Source organism: Manis pentadactyla, chromosome 1 (assembly GCF_030020395.1).
Source record: "Manis pentadactyla isolate mManPen7 chromosome 1, mManPen7.hap1, whole genome shotgun sequence".
NCBI classification, from domain to species: domain Eukaryota; kingdom Metazoa; phylum Chordata; class Mammalia; order Pholidota; family Manidae; genus Manis; species Manis pentadactyla.
In genome coordinates this window covers 187,532,022-187,555,299 of record NC_080019.1, presented here as the reverse complement: position 1 = coordinate 187,555,299, position 23,278 = coordinate 187,532,022, and the positions used below count along the sequence as shown (strand labels likewise).

Here is a 23,278-nt window from a genome sequence, read left to right as displayed (position 1 = left end):
CACTTTTAGAGGCAAATACCAGGATGAAGAGGAAGGTTCTGGTAAGTCTGTCATGCATAAGGGAGAAAGGCATGCACGCACTCACTCATTCATGTACTCATTCGCGTGTTCATTCATCCATGCATGACACATGTTTATTTTGCACTGACCTTGGGCAGTAGTCAGGGCAAAGGAGAAGACTGAGAGCTGAAGCCCTCTTCTGGGAGCCGAGCACCTGGGTGCAAAGCCCACCCTCAGACTGGGTGCTCATGTTTCCGTGTTTATCCCATAGTTGTTCCCTCCCAATTTTGTTTCAAAATGTTCAACAGAGGTGCCTTCAACCTTAGGAAGGGAGCTCCATCCTGAATTTAGAATGAATCCTGACTGGCATGAGGCAGCCATAGAAATCCCAATCCCCTTTACCAGCAATCAGTTAGAGATGGGGAGGTGTGTTAATTTTCCACCGTGAGACATAAAGGGAAGCATATTGAGTACCTTCACATTATGAATCAAAAGACAACTTTTTTGTGCAGAATGCTTTAATACCATTCCCTTCCTTCCTGTGTGGGTGGCTGGAATGAGAGTGTATCATCTGGAGCTACATCAGCCATCTTATGACCATGAGGCATCAGTCTGAAGATAAAAAGCCAACTGGCCAAAGATCCCTGAGAAGGAAGAGAGAGTAGAAAGATCTTCTGTCCTTGAGGAAAACCAAAGGTGGAACCATCTACCTCCAAACATAATGGACAATAATCAAATGGCTGTATTGCTTGAGCCACCATCAATTTCTTCCGTTCCTTGCCATCATAGCTAATACAGGCTGTGTGACTCTGGCCAAAGAAGATTCCAGTGTGAGGTCTCAGAGTGAAAACCTAACAACCTGCATGGTTGTGCATGCAGCCCCGACTCCCAAGGGTATTCAGAGAGGTGGAGATAGGACAGGAGCATGTAAGAATATGGAGGAAGGAAACACCCTACTGGGCTCCAGGGGAGGATTCCCATTTATGAGATGGGAACAACTGTGGACATGGAAGGTGTCAGAGATAGGACAGAAAGTCAGTTCTAGTCCCTGGGGTAAATGAGTGATGCTGAGAACCAAAGAATAGACAGAGGAAGAACCTACTGGGTAGAGAGGAGAAGAGAGGCCTGACTGGTCAAAGTGTTTTCCGCACCCATGGAGAACGAATTCAAAATATCTCAAAAATAAATGCAAAGTATCCAGACCAGTTCATCTTGGGGTCAGCAAGTCCATGGATGCAAGGGAGATAATGGGACTGAAAGCCATGTCATTTCCTCTCTGGTTTATGGGGTAGGCAGAGATTGGGAGTTCAGATCTGTGTAAGATAGTGAGTCAAGGCCCTTTGAGAATAGCCACTGCGGTCAGGCGGTTGAAGGTCTGAGAGATCTTTGCTGGCTCTCTTGGACTTCAATGCCGAGTTGACCTCACGTGATCTGCTCCTGCTCCCCAGGAAACACAGAAGTTTCACAATGCAACTCTGCAAGTAATTCCCAGAAGAATAGGCCTAGAAGGGAGGTAGGGAGGTTTTAGAAGATTATGTTTTTGCTTTGTAAAACTGTCAAACTTTTTAAGAAGCAGATGCATTGTCTAGAGACTGCAATTTCAGTATCTTGTTCTACATATCTTCCTTATTCTAGGTTTTTAAAAAATCAATAAAAACTGTGGTACAGTGATCACCACTTTTCTATTTCTTGACTTACAGTTTGGTATGGAAACTGGGGTCCAATCTTGCTCTCCAGCTATCTCAGCTCAATTATGACCTAGTACACAACTTTCCCTTTTATCACTGTTCCATCTCTCTCAGGCCTGACCTGGATCTGGTGATAACTCAGCTTTCTTAACCTAAATCAAGGCAGAGAGGAGGAAAATGTGAATTTGGTGGAAAAACATTGGCATCCATCAATGTCATAGTACTTACATCTGGTCTCTTGGTCTGTGCTGGGCTCCTGGTCTGTGCTAGACTAGAGATGTGATCCTGGACAAGTAGGTTAAACTCGGCAGTGTCACAGTTTTCTCATCTCTGAGAGGAAGTAGAGTCATTCTTTCCCATCTTACTTTACAGAGTTTCTATGAAGATGAATCAACACTGAATTGCCTCATTTTTTTCAATAAAGTGGGGCAAAATAAACTGAGACTATGTGCTTTAAGTGTTAAAGTGTTAAAGAATAATTATTATTACTCTACAAAGTACAAATGCACAATGAAAAAATATTTTAATAAATTGATTCTACTGTTCAAATAAAAGTTTTCCTTTAAAGCCCCAAAACCAAAGGTAGAAAACATGTCTTCTCTAGCTTCTGTGTTTATACCCCACAAAGAGCCAAATCAAAATAAAAATGTAAAAGAACCACAAGCATTTTTTGGTCACTTTACAGCTCACTATGTGAATTCTGTATGTTATTGTTAGCTGCATCACAGAAGACATTCAAATAAGCATCCAGTACTCTTCTACTTTGCAGAAGGACCAAATTATAAGATATTAAAATTGAAACTACACTCAATACCCAGCATTGTAAGGATTCTTTGACAAGAATGACTCTTTTCAATAACCAGATGCATTTGTCCTAGAGGGTTCTTAGTGTTTTTAAATGAACATATTTTACTGACATATAACACACATTCAGATGATAACTGCAAATCTTGATGCATTTTCACAAAATGGTAAAACCCATGTTACCTCCACATTAACCAGGAAATGGAACAGTATTAGCACCCCCAAAACTTCCCCTGTGCCCTCCCCAGCCACCTCCCTTCCCAATGACAACTACCTGACTACCCTCACGATGAATTAAGTTTGCCTTTTGTTCAACTTTATATAAATGGAATCAGAGTTTGTGTTTTTTTATTGTATCTATGCTTTTCTTTCAATATTCAATTTGTGAGATTCACAAATGTGTGTGTGTGTGTGCATAGTAGTGATTCACATATTCATTTTCATTACTATGTATATAAACATCCAATTTATTTCACTGTTGATAGACATTTGACACTATCAGTATGAATATTCTTATACATGGCATTTACTGCACTTTTTTCTGGAATTCAGGTACATATAAACTAAGAGTGTGATCTCTACTCAAAAGGTATGTATACACTTAATTTAGAAATTACTCCCAAATATTTTCCCAAAGTGATAGTACTAATTCACACTCCCACTAGCAGTGTGGGAAAATGGGATTCCAATAACTCTTCATCAATAACACTTCATATTCTCAGTTTTGTTTTTTTGCTTCATTTTAGTCAAACTGGTGGATGAGTAGTGCTTTCCCACCTTTACCTTAATTTGCATTTGCCCAGCTAGACTAGGATTAAGAATCTTTGTATAGGATTATTGGGCAATAGAGAGAGGCTTTTATGAAGTGTTTGTTCAAATCTGCTGCCCATTTTTCTATTTGGTTGCCTTTTCTTTTTAATTGATTTGTCAATGTTTCCCTTGTCAAACACATGTCTTTACAAATATCTTCTGCTATTTGGCATGTACTTTCTCTACTTAATAGTGTCCTGTGAGGAACAGAAGTTCTGAATGTTAATGCTATCCTATTTGTCAATAATTTTCTTAATGGTTAATATTTTTTATGTCCTACTTTAGAAATTTTTGCCTAGGTCGTAAACGTAATAAAGATATTATCTTATGTAATCCTCCAGAAACTTTACAATTTAATCTTTCACATTTAGATCTAGAATTTGTCTGCAGTTAATTTGTGTGTATGGAGTAAGGTAGGGGCTGAAATGCATTTTTTTCAGTGTGGATATCCTTATAGTATTTAAAAGACCCTCCTTTTGCCTTGGATGTGTTTGCTTCTGTTTTCTTTTTTTTTCTCATTCATTTGTTATTCCAAAAGGGGTTGTACCAATTTAGACTATATGCCTTTGCACTGATACTGCATCATGTCAATTACTGCAGCTTTATGATAAATCTTTAAATCTAGTCATGTAAGTCTTCCCAGTTTGTTTTTCTTGAAGACAGACTCAGCTATTCTTGGCCTTTGGCATTTCTGCATACATCTTGGTATCAGCCGGTCAATGTCCACACACATAAATACAAACTTGTGATTTCATTTAATAATACTGACTTAAAAGTTCAATTTGGGGGAAACTATCATTTTTTGTAATATTGAGTCTTCTAATCCATGAAAATTATCAATTGCTTTATTCTATTTTCATTTACTTATCTCCATTTTAATTTCTCACAAAAACATTTTATAGCCTGTAGTCTTTTCTTTCTGCCTTAATTTAGATTTTCTACTGACATGTATTCCAGATAACCAGTCTTCCCTTCAGCTGTGTAATCTGCTAATGGTTACACCCATTGCAAAATTAATTTCAGATATTATATTTTTTACTATTCTGATTTTCTGTTTAATTCCATTTCTAGTGAGTTTATATATTCCGGTTCTATGGTAAATGTCTTCATTTTTGTTATCTATTTTATTTCACATATTAATCATAGCTTTCTAAAATATCCCAATATTGTTTATTCTATTTCTTTTCCTCTCTCTTGATCCTATTCTTTGGTATGCCTGGAATTTTATTGACTCCTAAACATTGTTCATGAAAAAAATATAAAGTGTCTGGGTGATCTTATCTTATTTCAAAAAGAATTTTCTTTGCCTCCTTGAAGATGGTTAACATAGAAGCAAGTCCCATTAATCTAATCAGGGATTGAGCTGGTTTGAAATTGGGTTTTAGTTTTTACACGGTTTTATCTAATTTCTGACTTGCCCTTCCTCCTAAAATATAGTGCTTAGGGTCACACTGTAGTGTTAACTAGGCTTTTCTCCTTTGGCAGGGCTTGAACTTCTCCAATATATCATGGCATATCCAATAGTTCTGCAAGGAGTTTTTAGCCTCTTAGCAACCAACTTCCATTCATCTTCTCTATCTCTTAGCCTATCTCTTACAGAAAAACTTTGCTATAAGTATCAGCAAAAACCTTTAGAAGAAAAGCAGTTTGGAGTACAGGTCTCACTTCTCTGAGCTTACCTTTCCTTGGGAATTTTGGCCCTGTAAGTCCTGATTGCCTTAGTGGGGCTGCACATCAGTTTTTAATCTCCCAGGCCCATGACACAAGCCATAGCTCTTCTCAGATCTCTTTCTCTTTGCCACAGAGTGCAGCCTGCCTTGTTTTCCCAGGATATGAGTAGAAAAGCAAGTACCTTAAGAGAAAATCAGCATAGAATGTCAGAATATTATAGATAGTCACAGACACAAGCATGGGCACACTCTAGTCAGTTTTTCTTTGTTCTGGACAACAGGATTGGTCTGTCTCAAGCTTGTCCTTCAGAGCTGTTAGCTGAAGACCTATCCTAAAGATTGAAAAATCAAAGAATAAGCAACTCAGAGTAACTTTCCCATGAAACATCTTTCTCCCCCCTCCTTTTAGGAGCTCCTGGAAGAAGGGATTTAGAGAAAAGTCTTTAAATTACCAAATTTCTCAACAGGATTCTATGACACTAATATAGCACTAACACATGTCAGACACAAAACGTGTTGTTCTTAAAGTACTTTCACTTATTAAGCTAAGAATTCTTAAATTACTGTAAATGTGGTAGTCATTAGTACTGTTTTCCAAAAGCTCTAATTCTTCACCCTCCTGGGTACCTCCCCTTTTTGGAGGATTGCTAGTCCTGGCTTCCCTGTGGTAGGGATTGACCAGCTCCAGCCAATGTGTTATGAGTATAAGTAAAGTTTGTCACTCTCTGGCTAGAGCATTTCCTTGCCCCACTGGGATCCTCCAGAGCTCTCCTTATCTTCTGCCACAGTGACCATATATGTTCCAGATGGTGCTGAGCCTCAGAGTGAAAATGACAACAATATGAAACAGAGTCCCCACCTGAGCCACAGGGGATGAATAGCATGGGCCAGAAATTAACTTTGTTTTAAACCACTGAGACCTGGGATTGTTTGTTACTGCATTATAACCCAGCCTACACTGACTGATACATTAAGAAAGGTAAGAAATATCTATAGGCCCATTTCACTTAAAAAATCAAATGGGACTCCAAGTCTTGCCCAGAAAGCTTCCTGTGAACATGAAGAATGTCCTATTTACTTCTATTAGCCTCTTACCTAGTATGTTTTAAGTAAACTACTCAGTACCAAAGATGTCTGAAGAACTTTTGAGATGACTTGATGAATGGCAAAATTAACCCCTTTGTACAAACTAGTGTATATAACAAGACAGGAAGGCAGGATACTATGATCTTATAGATGTGGAATAAAAAAAGTATGGATTCAAATTCTTGTTCTATCACTATATGAATGACCCTGAGCAAGTATCTGAATTTCTCTAAGTCTCTGTTTCCCAAACAGTAACCTGACAAAAATAAAACTAACCTCTAGGGGTTGTTATGGTAGTTAAGCAACATGTTATATCATTAGCAGAGTATCTGGCATATACTTATAATAAAAAATGGCAGCCATAATTATTATTACCCCTCAAAAACTAGTGCGAAGGAAGAAATATTGAATAAAAGCAATAGAGGTGAGGGATGTCAATATTTCAGAACTCATTCATATATTCCCACCAGTTTTACATCAAAGCCAAATAAAATGAATCTGGAGAACAAAGCAAATCTAGTTTCCTGAAAAATAAATCAAAAGCTAAAATAACCCACTAATCCATTCAAGGACACTATGAAATTAAAATATGAGGTATTAATGTGTGTATGTGTGTATTAAATATGTATGAAACAGACTTGAAATTTGAAATTTGTGATGCATGGGTGGTAGATAGATAGTAGCTAGATATTACATGTAAGGGTCATACTCAAAGGTACTGGCAAAGCTCTCTTGCATAGGGTCATCTTGATGCAAAGGAGAAGGGCTTCTGGGGAGGCAATAATTTTACTTGGACATGGAATAATTAAAACAAAAAGTTTCACCACCTGGAAAAGATGTACATCATTTATACATGCCAGTGATGGCATGAAACTTATAAAGATTCATCTTAAGACACCATGGTGTAAGCAAATACTTCTGGCCACTAATGTTAACAGAAGATTTTCAGAAAAGCAATTCTTTGACTCCAAAGGAGGTGATAAAATGCTAATGCAATCTTGATATCTGAAGGCTTGAGTGGGCACACCCTCAGGGCTGGCAGCTGCTGCTAACTGTCATCTGGGAACATAGCTGGAGCTGGTGGCTGGGTCTACACATGGCCTCAGCATAGCAACTAGGTTCTAGAGGCCAAAGCAGAAGGTGCCAATACTCCTAAAGGCAGGTTCAGAACTGGCCTGGTGTCATTTCCACCAAACTGCATTGGCCAGAGTAGCCACATGCCACATCGTATTCAAGAGGATAGGCCCAGCTCTTAATGGGGAAGGTTCAGAAGAATTTGCATCCATCTTTATTTTGGCACAGACACACATTTTTTTCATTGTACAAATTTGTGGTTTCAAGTCTACACTTTGCAAAATATGATTTCCCTTTTCCTAATTAAAAAAAAAAGACTGAAAAGATCTGTAAATCACAGAGGCATCACTGAGTAACGTCTTGATGACTTAAGTGTAAATGGATAAGAAACATATGGATTCCATTCCACACAAAGCACACATATTGAAATGAGCGGGGGGAGCATCTGGCAAAACACGTTTCTGGTTGGGTAGAATTCGGACGGCTTGGGAGGTGTAGTTCAGGACATTAGCCACCCAAATGCCAAATGTGGGCTGAGTTCATTTCATCCTGTTGCCAAGGGAGAGCTGGGGTTTCACTCATGTTCAAATGCACCTCACTTAGATTTTTTTCTTCTCATCATAGACTTGGCAAAATTTGAAGATTCCTTCCACTTTGGGTTCACATGAGCTTTATGTCCTGGCATGAGGAAAGTAATCTAACACAAAATGACATAAAGTTTAGGAAAACTGAAAATTTGATCTTAGGTTCACTTTAATATGGAAAGCTTGAATGACATTCAATTACTATTCACTCCAATTTCCATCTTCTCAAGGAAAGGCAAGGGGCTAGCGAAGAGGGGTGAACTGGGAAGATGTCAGCATCTGGGGAGGGGTGGAGGTGGGAAGGGGTTTTCTGAGAGTGTGAACAGCCCTGCAAACATTTGAGGATGTAGCACACTTCATATTGACATGATTATCTACCTCTTTTCCCCTTTGGAGATAAGTTAATTCACAAGATATACTTAAAAAAAAGGAACCACTTTAATTTGAACTAGACATCAAACATTTGAGAAAGGAAGTTCACTATCTAATTCTAATCACATGAATCAAGGATGAGGAGAAGAGACGGAAGGCTGGCAGAAAGATATCAGAGATACTAAACTACATGTAAGGCTGTCGAATCCTGCCCTGCATAAGATAACACATTTGAAAATGTGTTTCTGCCTGATGACCCACCTCAGCCCCAACAGCCACCTGTAAATGGAACAGACATCATCTTGGGTGACTCCTAAGCATTTGGCACTCTTGCAAACCCTTTGTGCTGTCCGTTCCGTGTCACTACCCTAGCTTTGGCCATTCCCACATTTCTCAGGGATCCTTCAACTACCCAGGTTTGACACCCCCCCACCTCCAGTTCACCTACACCCAACAGCCAGAGCTCTCTTCTCAAAAGGTAAGTCAGCCCATGCTACTCCTCAGCTCAACACCCTTCGGTGGCTCCCCAGGGCTCTTAACCTAAAGTGTGACTCTGACAGCATCTCAGAGGAGGTGTGGGATGGTCATCCCTTCTCTGGTCTCATCTGTCCATGACCATAAGACTCATGTTCTATTTTCTAGCCATAATGAACTTATTTCAGTTTCTCAAACTACCTCTGTTTTTCTTTTACTCTAAGTTTCTCTCTGCCTGGGATGCTTCTCCATCCTCTGCATTCCTTATTTACTCTGGTTCACACTTATTTTCCTCACCAGCCATCAGTCAAGGCCCCTTAAGGTGTTCTCTTGACTGCTTCTACACACCTCTAGACATTGTCGCTGCCGCGTTGGCTTGATCTAGCTTGATGGGTTGAATTTGGTCTCAATGAATGGTCTAGACTGACTGTAAACTCTGTGATAGCATTGGCTACAGCTGTCTTGTCCACTCTCATATCTCCAGCACATAGCATAATGCCTGGCATTTTTTAGGTGCTCACATGTTTGAGAAACAAGTCTGAATTTCAAGTCCATGCACTCCAGTGTGTTAATGTGATAGTTAATTTTATGTGTCAACTTAGCTTAGCTATAGCTTAGCTCAGCATAGTTGTTTGGTCAAACACCAAGTTAGATGTTACTGTGAAGGTATTTTTTTAGCTGTAATTAACACTTAAAAGAGTAGACTTGAATAAAGTAGATTATCATCCATAATGTGGGTGGATGTCATTTAATCAGTTAAAGGCCTTAAGAGCAAAGACTGAGTTTCCCTAAAGAGTAATTCTCCTTAAAATTGCAGCATGGAAGCTCTGCCTGAGCTTTCAGCCCATTCATCTGCACAATTTAGACTCACCTCGCCTTTTACCTGGATCTCCAGCTTGCTGGCCTGCCTTCCAGGTTTCAGACATGCCAGGCCTATAATCACATGAGCCAATTCCTTAAAATAAATCTCTCTCTCCTAATGGTTTTATTTTTGTAGAGAACCCTAATGAGTAAGAAAAGCCCATCTTCAATTTCTGTTTTGACTCTGTTCACTCAGTGGGAGAGAAAGCTCACACTCCCCCATTCAGTAGTGCCCTCTCGGCCACAGTCAAAGCTTGGGGCTAAGCTAGGCCAAGACACAGGGTGAGAAAGCAGGATTTGGGTCTTAGGTGATCTTCTGTGTCCGGGCCTGGATCTGCTGAGGTGGCCATCACCTCTTCTGGCTCTGTCTCCTTTGCCACCCAATTAGGCTGGTTCCTTCCAGCATGGTTTCCTGTCCCTCAACTGTCCCCATGCTCCTCTGGGGCCCATAGGCACTATTTCGCCAACTCTAGAACTCCAGAACTCACAGACAGCTGGAGACGCCTCTGCCTCAGGGACTCAGACAGCTCTTTGGCTCTGAGCCCTTCAGCTCTGAGTTCTTCATTTCTTCCCAGAGCTTATCTAGGGAAGAAGGCCTTACCCCAAGTCCAAACCCAAGAGGGCTCAGCAGCTTTCTCAGGGACACATCAGCACCTAAGCTTCTCTCCCTGCAGAGGGTTGAATGGTGATCCCCCGCAAAATATACATCCATGAGCTGATCCTCAGAACCTGTGAGTGTGGCCTTATTTGGAACAAGAATCTTTGCAGATGTACTTAAGATCTCCAGATAAGCTCATCCTGGATTGTCCTGGGCCCTAAATTCAATGATGTGTCCTTATAAAAAACAAAAGTGGAGAAGACACAGACAGGAGAAGGCCACATGAAGACAGAGGCAGAGACTGGAGGGACACAGCCACAAGCCAGAGGATGCCAGAAGCCACCAGAAGCTGGACGAGACAAGAAAGAATCCTTCCCTAGAGGCTTTGGAGGGAGGGTGACTCTGCTAACATCCTAATTTTGTTTTTCTGGCCTCCACAACTATGAGGAGAATAAATTTCTATTGCTTGAAGGCATCCAGTTAGTGTTAACATGTTACAGCAGCTACAAGAAACTAATACACTGATTACGTTCTCTTCTAGGGGATCCTTTGGTGGTCAAGATATGGGGTAGTAGGGCTATTATTACTCATCATGAAATTCTCATCTAATGTGTATGACAGGAATCTTTCCCATTCCCCTCTAGGATTAAGTTCCTGGAACTCAAAATGTCAGTAAGAAACTAGCTGACTAAACCAGAGGGGGCTGAGTAAAGAGGGTGAACAATAATGGACCACAGAAATCATTTTCAAGTGATCTCTCCTGAGAACTTTAAAGAATGGCTTTTTTTTTCCAGAAATTGTCCTGAATTCTCTCTTAAAGAGTAAACACATGGTCTATGAGATACGTGGCTTAAGAATTCATTTCAAATATTGTTTTCTTAAAGATGGAAACCAACCCATTCCCCTTTCCTACATTTGCTTTTTATAACCATACAACCATCTTTGCTAGATCTTCTTAATGTGTGAATCTGACTACCTGTGACCAGAATGCCTTGAGCTAGGCGATGCGTTATGGAGCAGCGTTCCTCTGGTACAGAGGTCGCTCCTGACTGTTACTTGTCATCTCTATTTGTCGGGGTCTCTGGGCCACTCTCACCATTCCATGGACTCTCCCAGCTGCTTTTTCCCAATAACAGAGGAACTGCTACACCTCGAAAATCTCCAAGGCTCTAAATGATGTGCTTATCTGAGGCCTTCCTTTAGGATAAAATAATAAATTCTGTGTCACTGGCATTGCACTTGTTTGAGTATAAGCTTTGCCTTCATGAAGCCCTGGGTACAAACTGCAGCTTTGTTTAGTCAGTGTGTGACTTGTAGCAAGTTATTTAAACACCTGGACTCTTAGTTTCTTGATCTGTGAAGTGGAGATAATAACAACTAGTTTATAAGCCAGTTGTGAGGAATAAGAGTATTATAATATGAAAAGGAATTATCCGTAATTATGTCATCTTTTCTCTGTTTACTGTTTCATTCATTCCAGAGTGGATTATCAACCATGATGGAACACAATGCAGCTATTAAAAATAATGTTTCCTAAGAGTGTTAATAAGGTGGAAAGGCCTGTGTCATATTACCAAGTGAAAGACACTGCTGAGCAGTGTAATAGGATCCCAACTTAGGTAAGAAGATATACAAGAATATATACAAATACTTATATAAAAATGTATAGAAAAGTAGACTGAAGAATACATACCAACATACCATTTAACACATTTAATAATTTATTATACATACCATTTAATAATAGTTATCTTTAATTGGTGGTATTTTATGAGTAATAAATATTTTCTTTTTCCCCATATTTTTCAAATTTTCTATATAGTAAACTTGTAATTAGAAAAAACAAAATTAGTGTGACCTTGGATAAGTGACTTTGCCTATTTGTTTTTGGCAAACTGGGGGTCACAAGAAATTCTTAAGCTCAAAGGAGAAAAAATACATATAAAAGTATTTTGCAAGCTATGGAAATCTTAATTTAAGAAAGCAGTGCTTTTTTGCTAACATATTATGCCTGAATTATGAATAATTGGTGTTGGTGTTGGACTGGTAGGAAAGTTCTAGCACAAAATAAAAGAGCAACTGCTCAATGCATAGTCTTTGCTGTGTACTTGAGATGCATGTGTGTGAGCATGACTATTAACACAGTCAAGGCTGGCTTCATGAGCACATGACCTATGTGCTCTGACAGGTCCCTGAACTCAGGAGGGCTTCACACTAGGGTTAATGCTCTATTGTCCCATCTTGAAATTCTCAATGAATTTTGAACAAAGGACCCACATTTTTACTTTATACTGGGCCTGGCAGATTATATAGCCTATCCTGAATATAGGTGACTATGTGCGTGTACAAGTGTGTGAGGCCTTGTGCATATTTAAAGAAATTGCAGATTCTACAATAAGGATAGATGGTGGATGAGAGGAAGTATTTATCTTTGAGTGTGAACAGAGCTACAGACAGAAATGAAAGAATCAAAACCTATTGGGAACTAACCAAGCAGGAATGACAGCTAGTTGCCTGTTTGAAATATGTAACCTGCTGGCAATCAAAGCCAGTTAATTGAACTCTGATTAGTGGACTTTCTCCTCTTGGTTCATATTAACGTTTGTAAGTTTGTTCATACTTTAGGTAAGATTCTAAGTAAAATGGAAGACATGCCTATAAAAATAGAAAATGCTCATTCTAAAATAAATCAGTTGGCTCTCTCTACAAAGGAAAAAATTTTAGCTATAAAGATATCGAAGTCGTGCTTCCTATAGGATCCATTTCTGCCACAGGAATCCTTAACATGATCTATTTACCTGGAGATCTCAGAGATTTTTATAAGACTTGGCTGGCTGCCTCCGGCTTCGCTCACCCTGACTTCTAAAGGCTGAGATAAGGAGGCTGGATGATGGAGGCTGGGTGCTGGTGGTTGGCTGTGGCCATTTCATCCCAGCAACATGATTGGCTCTTTTTAAATTGCATTTAGTATACTCTCTTGGACCTTCGAGGTGACATCATCTTTCTCACTGGGAGGAAGTTGGTTGCTAAGAGTTTCTGAATTAATCAGTTCCCCACTTAGTAAAGTAACAGATTTCACATCAAGCAATTGAAGAGCTAAACTTTTGAAATCAGGATCACCACAAACATTACTCAAATCATCTCTTTTGGGCCAAAGACTCCCCTTCTCAGACCTTTCGTAAGTATTAATGGCATATTTTTTCAATCATAGTGGTTAATTTTTAATTACAGAAAGATAATACAAAATGTGGAAAACTGCCACACCTGTATTTGTCTTTTGCAAACTGTCCCAACCTTCCAAAGGAATTTTAGATATCTTAAAAAATGTGCTCTGATATTTGAGATGTACATCCTGCTTACTTTTAGAAACTGGACATCTCCAAATTTCACAGTTAAAAATGGGAATTTATAAAAATACCAGGGAAGTCTATTGGATACTCATTGGTCACCTTTGTCCCTTGCTCCCTCCAGAAAAGATATCTGTGTCTATGTCTATATCACAGAAACATTCAGTGTTTTAATTTTTATTCAGATTCCATGCTTATGAATGCTCATTTCATGCCCTGGCCTGTGCAAATGTAAAATCTTTAGTCCCTTGTAGGTAAAGCAACTATCCCCCTTAATATGAAGAGTTCAGTAACTCTGAGGTCAGAATTTTAACAACTCTAGAAGAGACCAAGAATTTTCTATAGCTAACAACTATAAAATAAAGAGCATGTTATTCTAGGACAGTGGCTTCTATACTACAACTATGATTTTAATTTTCTTAAAAGTGGATATAGGTGTATTCTGAAAAGTCTCTCTCCTTCAAGCTCTTCTACACCTTGTTATGTGGGTCCAGGAAGTAAGACTCTTTCCCTTCAGAGCCTGCTTTGAAAAAAGCAATTACAACCCTGCCTGTTTAAATAAGGAACCAGCTATAAAGTATTCTATTAATTCACTTTTTAAAATTCTTACATCTATTGGAGAAGTAAAAGTCCCTTCCTGCTCCAGTATTCACATTAATTCCTTGAAAGGTGATGATTAGCAAAGAAGGAAATCTTTTTTTTTTTTAACCCACTGAGGGTCTTAAATCCTCATGCCTATAAACAGGTCTATAGTACAGACCATAAGGCAGAGAGATAACCAGAAGTGAGCAAAACCCTCCTGCGGTTTAGGCCCCATAAACTTTCCAAATTAATGTTGGAATTGTAAAGCAAAACACCTGAGTTCTGTAGCTGTCCAAAGACACCCATCTACAGAAGGAATCAGTCATCTGCTTTCTGTATTTTTCTCACGGGCAGGTCAGCCTCGCTCCCCTACCTAATCTGTATGGCCTGTCTTCGCACAATCACTAGGAGCTTATAATAGAAACCGTTTTGTCTGTGTGTAGTGGAAAACCCCAGTTTAAACAGGATGTTGGAGATCACGATGCCTGACCCAGAACCCGGGCCAGGGCAGACTTGAAAGTCCGAGCTTTTCATTCACAAAGGTTTTCTGGGACCAGCTCTTTCTCAGCCTAAACAGAGTCACGCACAGGCTGGCCCCAACGCTCCCACACTGCTTCCAGAGTGAAGGCGACTGCTTGGAAAGCTCTGCAGAGCTGCAGCCTCCGTGGATGGCAGCCATGGGCAGGACTGGGAGTGATTACCAGCTGAAGAGCGTGTTCCTCTGCGAAGCGAGCCCGTCTGGCAGCTACTACCCTTGGAAAGCTCGGGGGAAGGAGCACAGGCTGTCCCACGCCTACTTGTTTTCTTTCTCTTCAGTGGGACAGTTTCAACTGATTTTGATTACTCTGGCGCCAAATAAATGAAAACATTTCATAGACATATAATCATCCATCACTGTGAAGAAAGGAAAAATGTTTCATGTTCAGTATGTTTATAAATACACTTAATGAAGAAAGGACAGTGCTCTCTCCTCCACTACACTGCTGCCGCTGTTGGCCAGATAGTCCTTCACTTGGATGGCCCCAGACCCCTGCCATCTTGCCTGCAGACATTTATCCCTGACAGCACGGTGGTGCTCAGAATGAGTCAGGAGGAAAGACCTACCCTTGCAAGGCCACTCTCTAATCTCTGGCTCTCTCCCAAGACAGAAGAGGGACATGAAGCCCAGAAAAGGTAAATGGTTTGTGCATTAGGAAGGCAGAAGCCAGCCATTTTTTCCATCTGGCTTAAGGCAACACAAGTGAATGAAGCCTCACCATTTCAAAGGAGCAGATTAGTGCAGCCCTTGCTTCGGGTTTGGTTTTAAATGAATGACAGCCTGAGCTTTATACACCGTGTGGGTTATGTCAATGCCAAGAAGTGGGGAGCAAGGTCAGGGGGAGGAATCCTACGTTGCTGGTTTGCATGGCCTATTGGTGTACATACGATGTATAATGCCATCTAAGGTAATTTGGGGTTTAAATGTATACATGCAGTAATAAATTGTTTGCAGACTAGAATGTGAAACAAGAAATTCTCTCTAACCTCTCTCATCCTGGCTAGATCTTTCATTTGGGATCCCATTTGCTGTGAGACAGTATAAATGCTCATGGATTGCTTCAAAGGCCTCAGTGGCTAACTAAGAGTTCTTCAAGTGTGGGAAAACAATGTGGGCTGTCCCCTCCACATTTTAAATCAGTTTTGGTCCTCTTCTTAAATGTCATTTATTGCAATGTGTTAAATATGTGCATTCACATTTGACTCGTAAACAGAGCCAGACCATTAGGGTATATTAGAGACTTCTTGCAAGTCATTTCAGCAAAACACATCTCCATTTTAATCACATGGAGAACCACAAGATGGGAAAACCCATCCATTCAAATACCCGAGGGTACACTGCTACCAATATCCTCAGAGATGATGCCTCACTTCAGCAAGGGCCATGAAACCATCCAGGCAGCAGTAAAGTAGGGAGGCCCCACCATGCTGTGACATCACAAAATCTGCAGGAGGAAAATCTGTGATTTTATTTATTATAAGAGCTTGTTAATCTTTCAAGCAGAAACAAATGCATTGTCGGATGGTCTGCGGGTCACCCTCTTTTGGTGTGAGAGCCACCCACAGCAGGAACCAGTGTCTGTTCTTCCAGAGTGTGAGGGTTACAGTAGTGTGTTTAAAACTGCTCTGCATTTCAAGTCGGCCCCTGTGATGTTTTATATACCCTGTAAGACTTTCTCTGGTTCTCAGGATGCATCAAATAAAATCCAGACTTGGAGTAAAGTGAGAAAAATGTTGTTTATAGGGATTTTTACATTCTCTGTGAGTACTGTTCAGACTCTGTCAATAACTGGAACTGCAGGAAAGGTCTCCAAATCTTGAATGAAATAACAGCAATGCCAGTGCACACATGTACTGAGATTTATGATTAACAAAGTAATTCAGTGTGTATTATCCCATCAGATTTTCTCAACCATCTTGGGAAGATGAGAAACTATGATTAAGAGCATGACATGACTCGTTTGTGGTCATGTAGCTGGGAAAGGTAGGGACCCCCTGAACCAGCCGCACCACTCTTCCCTCTCTTCCCTCCTGATAACATCCCTTCTAATTCATCTTTATTTACGTATTCTACTTGTAGCAGATCAGCTTCAATTCTCACCCTTCCTTGGATACTTATCCTTTATAATGTGACTTTGCAGCTCTTCCCATCAAAGATGCAGTCCATTTTCCTGCCCCTTGAATCAGGGTTGGCCACGTGACTTGCTTTGGCCAATAAAATGCAGTAGCTCTAAGGTTGGCCCTCAAAAGGCTATATGGGTTTCTGCTGCTTTCTCTGTCACCTCCACCTTCATAAAAACCTGTCTGGGCTGGCCTCCTGGAGGATGAGAGACCATGTGGAAGAGAGCACGCTGTCCCAGCTGAGGTTATCCTAGACTAGCCAACCCCAGCATGGGAGAGAGCACAGCCAAGATCAGCAGAGTGCCCACCCAACTTGCAGCTGACAGAAGATTTGGGATGTTTTAATTCAGCCTGATTATGGTAATAGATAACTGGTGTACCAATCAACAAAAAGGTGGTGGGTCCACTTTCTAAGTTCTCAAGATACCATAGCAATGAATGAGACATGCCCTTTGCACTGCAGATTTTACAGAAAAGATAAGGAGTAAGCATTGATAGCTATAATCTGGGGTGGTACACAACTCTTCCATGCATAGGTGGTTAAAATTGTCCAGAGTTCTTGGAGGAAGGACAGATTTAATGGTCATTTTGAATTACATACACAGAGGTACTCCTTAACTGCTAAATCATCCTTCCCCTTGTTGAGTAAGACCTACAATAACCTAAATGCATCCTACATTTTATAGAGACATGGACAAATGTAGGCCCAGGCATAGTCAATTTGTATAACCCTCAAAATGCTATTTAAGTCCCCAAAAGGAACATATGACACCTTTGTGGTATAATTGAACACCTTATAAACAGTGCATATTGTGGAAACAAGACAAAAAAATTGGATACTGCCTCCAATGGACCCTTTGAATGTTTGTGAAAATATTCCTACTCACCTCAAAAAACTGATCCCAGTGCTAATCTACAAAGCATGTGAAACTTGACTTGCTGTTGAAACAAATCTCTTCTTTCCCATCTTAGCTGATTCTTGGGTTAAGAATAAAAGCAAAAAGTAAAGTTAAAGATGTGGAATATTCCAGGCCCTATTATGTAGTGATGGCCTATGCAGAATTGGAAGCCAGTCTTCCCAGGCTTGAAATGCTGGCTCCTGCACTTTCTACCTGTGCAGCCTTGGAAATTACTTAGTTTCTTTATGCCTCAGTTTTCTCATCTGAAAAGTGGGAATAAATATGGATTTGTGAAAGTTAAATGAGTTTAAGGCACTGGTTGGGGATCAACCAATGACAGTTACCAGTATAATTCATAAACTTCCAAAGAATTCCATTAATGAAGCTAACATTAAGTGTTTTCCTATCATTTCTTCATTATTTTAAATTTTCTTTTAAAAGGGGGAGTATTTTTAAAGTGCCAAAGATAATTAATTTGAAAAGGAAAACAAATAGAATCATTCTTTCCTTTTTTGTTCATATCAAGAAACATCTTTTCAAGTGAAAATATCAACAAAGCAGGAAGAAATATTTCTTATTATTATGATCATTTTATATCATCATAGGCTTTGTAGGCATTGTATTACTTTGGTTGATATTCACACCTCTGTATGTGTCTACATGAAATGTTGTGTTTATTTGTTTTAGAGTTTAGAGCAATTACACAACTTTAAAACTTATGAAAATGGAGTCACTTGGCATTTAATAAGATTTGTGATGTACCCAAGATCCTGGAAAAAGTGATAACATGCTCATGTTTTAGGAATTTTACTCCCCTACTCCTGGACATCAGTGTATAGAAAATCCAAAGTACAAGTGGATGACAAGGTAAAAGAGGTAGAACCCATTTTCTAGAAAGTTCTGGCCAGACAATAATGTAAATCAGAAATACATTTGCAGTGTTTATCACCTAGATATTTTTTGGAAGGAAAACAACAGCAAAAATATTATCTTCCTCTCCAACAAAGTAATGGGGTGTCAAATCCAGAGAGAGTTTGATTGTTTAGGTATCTGCCCCAAAGAGAAAAACTACTAAGATGTAAATAGCTAATAAGAGGTACCTAATATTATTAAGGGAACAAGGGGACATTTGGTGAGAGATTAATTTGATTAAAGGCACAAGTTGGGCCTGGAAAGCCAGGGATGTGATTTAAGTTTTAACCCTCATAGAGATTATAAATTAGGATAGCACTAAGTCAATAGCAACTCATAAAATATAACTGGAGGACAGGTCTTGAAGGTGGAAGTGGGTGGTAGACACAGGACACAATATTACTTTGCACTGCATTTGGTAAATACCTAGACCTCTATTATGTCTCAAAGCAAATTTTCCACTCCTTTGATAAGGCACCCAGAGGATAGGAACCCTGTTTTATGCACATCTGAACACCCCACCTGCTTCCCACAGCACACAACCCAGAGAGAAACATAGTCTAGGCACTTTAAAGGTCTGTTAAGTGAATAAATCAAAGAATGGTAAACTTAGATAAATGCATGGATTGTGGATCCATAATAATTTAATACAGAAATGAGGGTTGTTTCATGTACATATATTCTTTCTATAATAATCACCCAACTAACAAAAAAAACAATAGTTGGCATCAGAGAAAGAGAGAGGACAATGACTAGGCAGATATTGGTTGGAACCAATGTGTCAATCAGGATGGGCTAGATTATGGCCACAAACTACCCAAATCTCAATGGTTTACAACCACAGAGATTGATTTCTTCCTTGTACTGCCTGCCAGCTACACATTGTCTGTGACTCTGCTCTTTGTCTGCCGAATGCGTAGCCTTAACCGAGACATTGCCAGTCTTATGAGAGAAGAAAAAGTGAAGGCATGGGACATGGGATGGTGAGGCACAGGGGAACACAAAGAATATTCTGGCCAATCAGTCCAACCATCCCATAAGATCATTCTGATTTTTCTAGTTCAGTAATAATAAGCATGCTTTCTACATGTTCCAACAGATGGCTCAGATTATTATTGATGCCCTGACAGTTTTTAAACAGTTGCTTAAAGGAAGAAATGTTTTTGACAATTGGGGACCAAACTAGAAGGTAGCAAATAAAAACAGTTTCTTAAGTCATTTACTGTCTGTGGGGAGAAGCATGAACCTACAAGTACATTTGCCCAGTTTTCCACTAATAGGTTCAAGAGGTAATATTTTTTCCCTTTCTCCATCATTTATGCAAAAGGGCCTACAGATTGCAAGTGCATGAGTGTTAAAGAGCAAAACGACGTCACCGCCAAGTAAGAGCTTATGTGCATTTAGTCCTTGGTATGCGCCAAGAGTCTTTCTAAGTGCTTCATGGGCATCATCCAATTCAATCCTCACAGCAAGCCTATGAGGTAAGGAATATTATTATGCCATTTCATAGCAACCCCATGCAGGGAATAATAATATTATCCCCCTTTCTCAGGGGAGGAAACCATGTCACAGGTAAGTTATTGTCTTATCCTGAGGACACAAAGCTAGTATGTGGCTGAGCTGGCATTCCAGCTCAGTTAGTGTGGCCCCAAAGTTCATGTTCATGCCTTCTATTCTAGACTGACTTTCCCCAGAACTTAAATGGGACAGGAATTTTTGTCAGCTTTGCTCACTAAAATGGTGTCTGTTAGAAAGAATGTTCTCAGTAAACATGTTGAATGAATGAAAAGTTCAGCCTCTAAGGTATGAAATGGTGGTGTTTTCAAATGTCTTTCTCTACCCCTACTCCTAAGCCTCCACTCTTGAATGTCCCTTGGGGATTTTTCCAGCAAAACCATACGTGAGAGAGAAGAAAAAGAGATCCACTTTTTCTCTTAAGAATTTTGTAATAAAATGTCTCACAGATGACAAACAAACTAGGTAAGTCCGGCCTCTCTTCCCCTTTATTATAGTTTTCCCAGCACTGTGCATGACTTGTACCAGTGGTTTAACCCAAATAAATCAGGAGAGAAACTTCCAAGGTTCCCCATCTTTTGGCAGTACAGAAATCGGCCGGCCCAGGACAGAAGTGGGAGGGTGTCCTAGACTCAGATCTGGATTCTGGGCACTGAAAGGGGCCCCCAGCGCCTGAGGGAAGGTCAAGGCTGGCAGCCGCCCCACGCCCGGTGATTTGTTCTCCGCAGCGGTCCCCGCCTGCCCGCTGTCGCTGGTAATTGCTGGGTTCATTGTGTGCCTTTGGGTTCTCAGGTGTAATTCGTAACCCAACATGAAAAGAAAATGATAAGGGCAAGAGCATGGAGGTGTTTGTGTTTGCAGCTCTAGCCAATGGCTTGAGAGCTAAAACAAAGTGAATGCAGATGGAAGGGAGCAAGATTAGGGAGCTGCCAGCAAGGGAAACCCACCCGTCTCCTTGCAGAATGAGCCTGCTCCCAGCTGTCGACCCGCTTCCACTCAGTGCGGCTGCCACCCGGCAATTAGCACGCCCGGGGTTCTCCTTTGGAAAAGGAGCGCAGGAGAACAATACCACAGCGAGTCCTCCTGGCCAGGAAAGCAGGTGAGTCCATGGAAAAAGCAAGGTAAATGATCCCTTTCGCCATTGTTTCTTACTGTTGGACAAACCACTAGCAAGGTGAGCCGAGTATTAAACACTCCTCCAGAGCCCTAAAAGGATTGCAAAAGCCAAGCGGGGAAGAAAAGAAAGCCACTGCAGTCTGCAGTGGTTGAAGTCTGCTGGCATACTCTGTTATATAATCCTGTATACTTAGATTTGCCCCAAAGCTTCCTGCTTCTTAGGCGATACGTGCACATATACATATCTCATATTCTGGCCATCAGTGAAGATGCTAGATAAAATACAGGGCACCCGGATAAATTTGAATTTCATTTAAACAGTGACTAATTCTTCACATGCAATATTTGAGATATACTAAAAACTTATTTAGTTTTTCTCTATATTTCAAAGTCCATGGTGCATCCTTTTTTATTGAGTTTTGCTAAGTCTGGCATCCTTACCCTCACTGCATCACAGAAACATAATCTTGGTAGATATAAACTTGCACTTGAGAATAAGCCATCAACCAAAAATATGTTACTTCATTCAGGTGGGGGCCAAAGTCCAGTGAAAAACCTGATTGTCCCAATGTCTTTAGTCTACTCTAAAAGAGAGAATGAGCTAAATCATTATTCATTGAGTGACTGATGTACACAACAATGGAAATCTTGGAGTTAAAAGATTGGCGTTAATAGATGAAGCGTTCTGAACCTAAAAGACCTCATCACCTACTTCTTACTGCCTTACCTAGCAACCAGGTCTTGGGTAGTCCAGAGACAGCACTGTCATGGAAAGAGCACAGCACAGGGGACATAACTGTCAACACAGTGTCATATCCCCGTTTCTTATTATTTTGAATTTCTCTTGGAATCTCTGAAAAAGATGCCCTGGGAGGCATGCCATTCTAAAAGGGGTAAAGTAATTCCAACAGCGTAACTCCATGATTTCCTGTGACTGACCTGGGAGCTAGAATCCTAAAGGCCTCCAGTGAACACTTGAGTAGATTCCAAGAAAAGATAGGTTTTGTGCAGGATCAAATATGAGTGGCAGCATATTTATAGCTCAGGCATCAGACGAGATCATCTCTGTATATTAAGATACTACAGAAAAAGGACTAATCATTTGACTTACCATGAAATCAATTATTTCCTCTAGGCCTGCCCTTTGTGGGTTGACTAACTACAGGAAAGGCAACCCAGAAAGATAGTATGTTTCAGCTTGCTTGTTCACTGGTGCCAAGTGAAGGCTGAGCATAAAGTGAAATCAATATCCTGGATTCAAGTGTGTGCCTTTGTGTGCATGAACATCTGAATGTATGGGTCTATATAGTTTTTGGAGTGAAATTCAATGCAAGTTAATTTATCTACTGGAAAAAATTATCTTGTTAAGTTTCATTTTTCTCAACCTACTAACATTCAACTCCAGAGCCAAAGGTATAGACGGCCCTTCAAGGTGCAGCCATGGTCAGAAATTTCTAAAGAATCATTCTTCTGGCCAGCCTTCTGACTTTTTCCAGTTAACATAAAAATGATAAAGATTTAGTAAAAGCCTATCAGTAATAAGTACTTTATTAACAGTGTCACACACTCAATGAAACAAACCTTTTCAAGAGTCTCAAGCCATAAGGTAGACTACACTGACCCAATTACCTAAAGCAGGTACCAGATCTTGGTGTGTATTTTAAACTGGCCAACCCAGGCTTGCTAAGGTGGGTAAACAACAATAAATAATTAAATCCTGCTGCTGTCACCCTGGCACCCGGGAACCAATACACAAAAGAGTCCCACCATGGATACAATCAGGAATTTTCAACACAAAGACTTCATGGGATCTAATCATAAAAGTCACAATATTTTTTATGGTGGTAAAGTATACATAGTTTTCATTTTAATCATTTGTAAGTGTACAATTCAATGGCATTAAAAATCCATTCATAATGCTGTACAGCCATCACCACTATCCCTCTCCAGAGTTTTGTATCCTCCCAAACTGAAACTTTGCACATTAAACAATGACTCCCCATTCCTCCCCGCCTCCAGTCTCTGGTAACCTCTATTTTACCTTTCTCTGCATGAATTTTCTATTCTAGGTACCTCATGGAATTAGAATCACACGCTTCGTCTTTCTGAGCCTGGCCTATTGCTTTCAAGGTCCCTCCTGTTGTAATACAGAGCATAATGTTCCTTTTTATAGCAGACTAATACCCCACTGTGTGGCTCACGGCGTTTTGTGTATACACTCACCCCCT

The 23,278-nt window shown here is 40.1% G+C and overlaps 1 long non-coding RNA gene across 1 annotated transcript in view; it reads right to left on the bottom strand.

Annotated features, from left to right (window-relative positions):
* Positions 1-506: 506 nt before the first annotated feature.
* The window catches only part of LOC130684216 (uncharacterized), a 44,195-nt gene continuing 21,423 nt past the window's right edge, over positions 507-23,278 (bottom strand). The window contains exons 3-5 of the long non-coding RNA XR_008998406.1: positions 4,982-5,154; positions 1,699-1,840; positions 507-1,502 (exon numbers count right to left, since the gene is read on the bottom strand). This is a non-coding gene — a long non-coding RNA (uncharacterized LOC130684216). The remainder of the gene's footprint in view (positions 1,503-1,698; positions 1,841-4,981; positions 5,155-23,278) is intronic.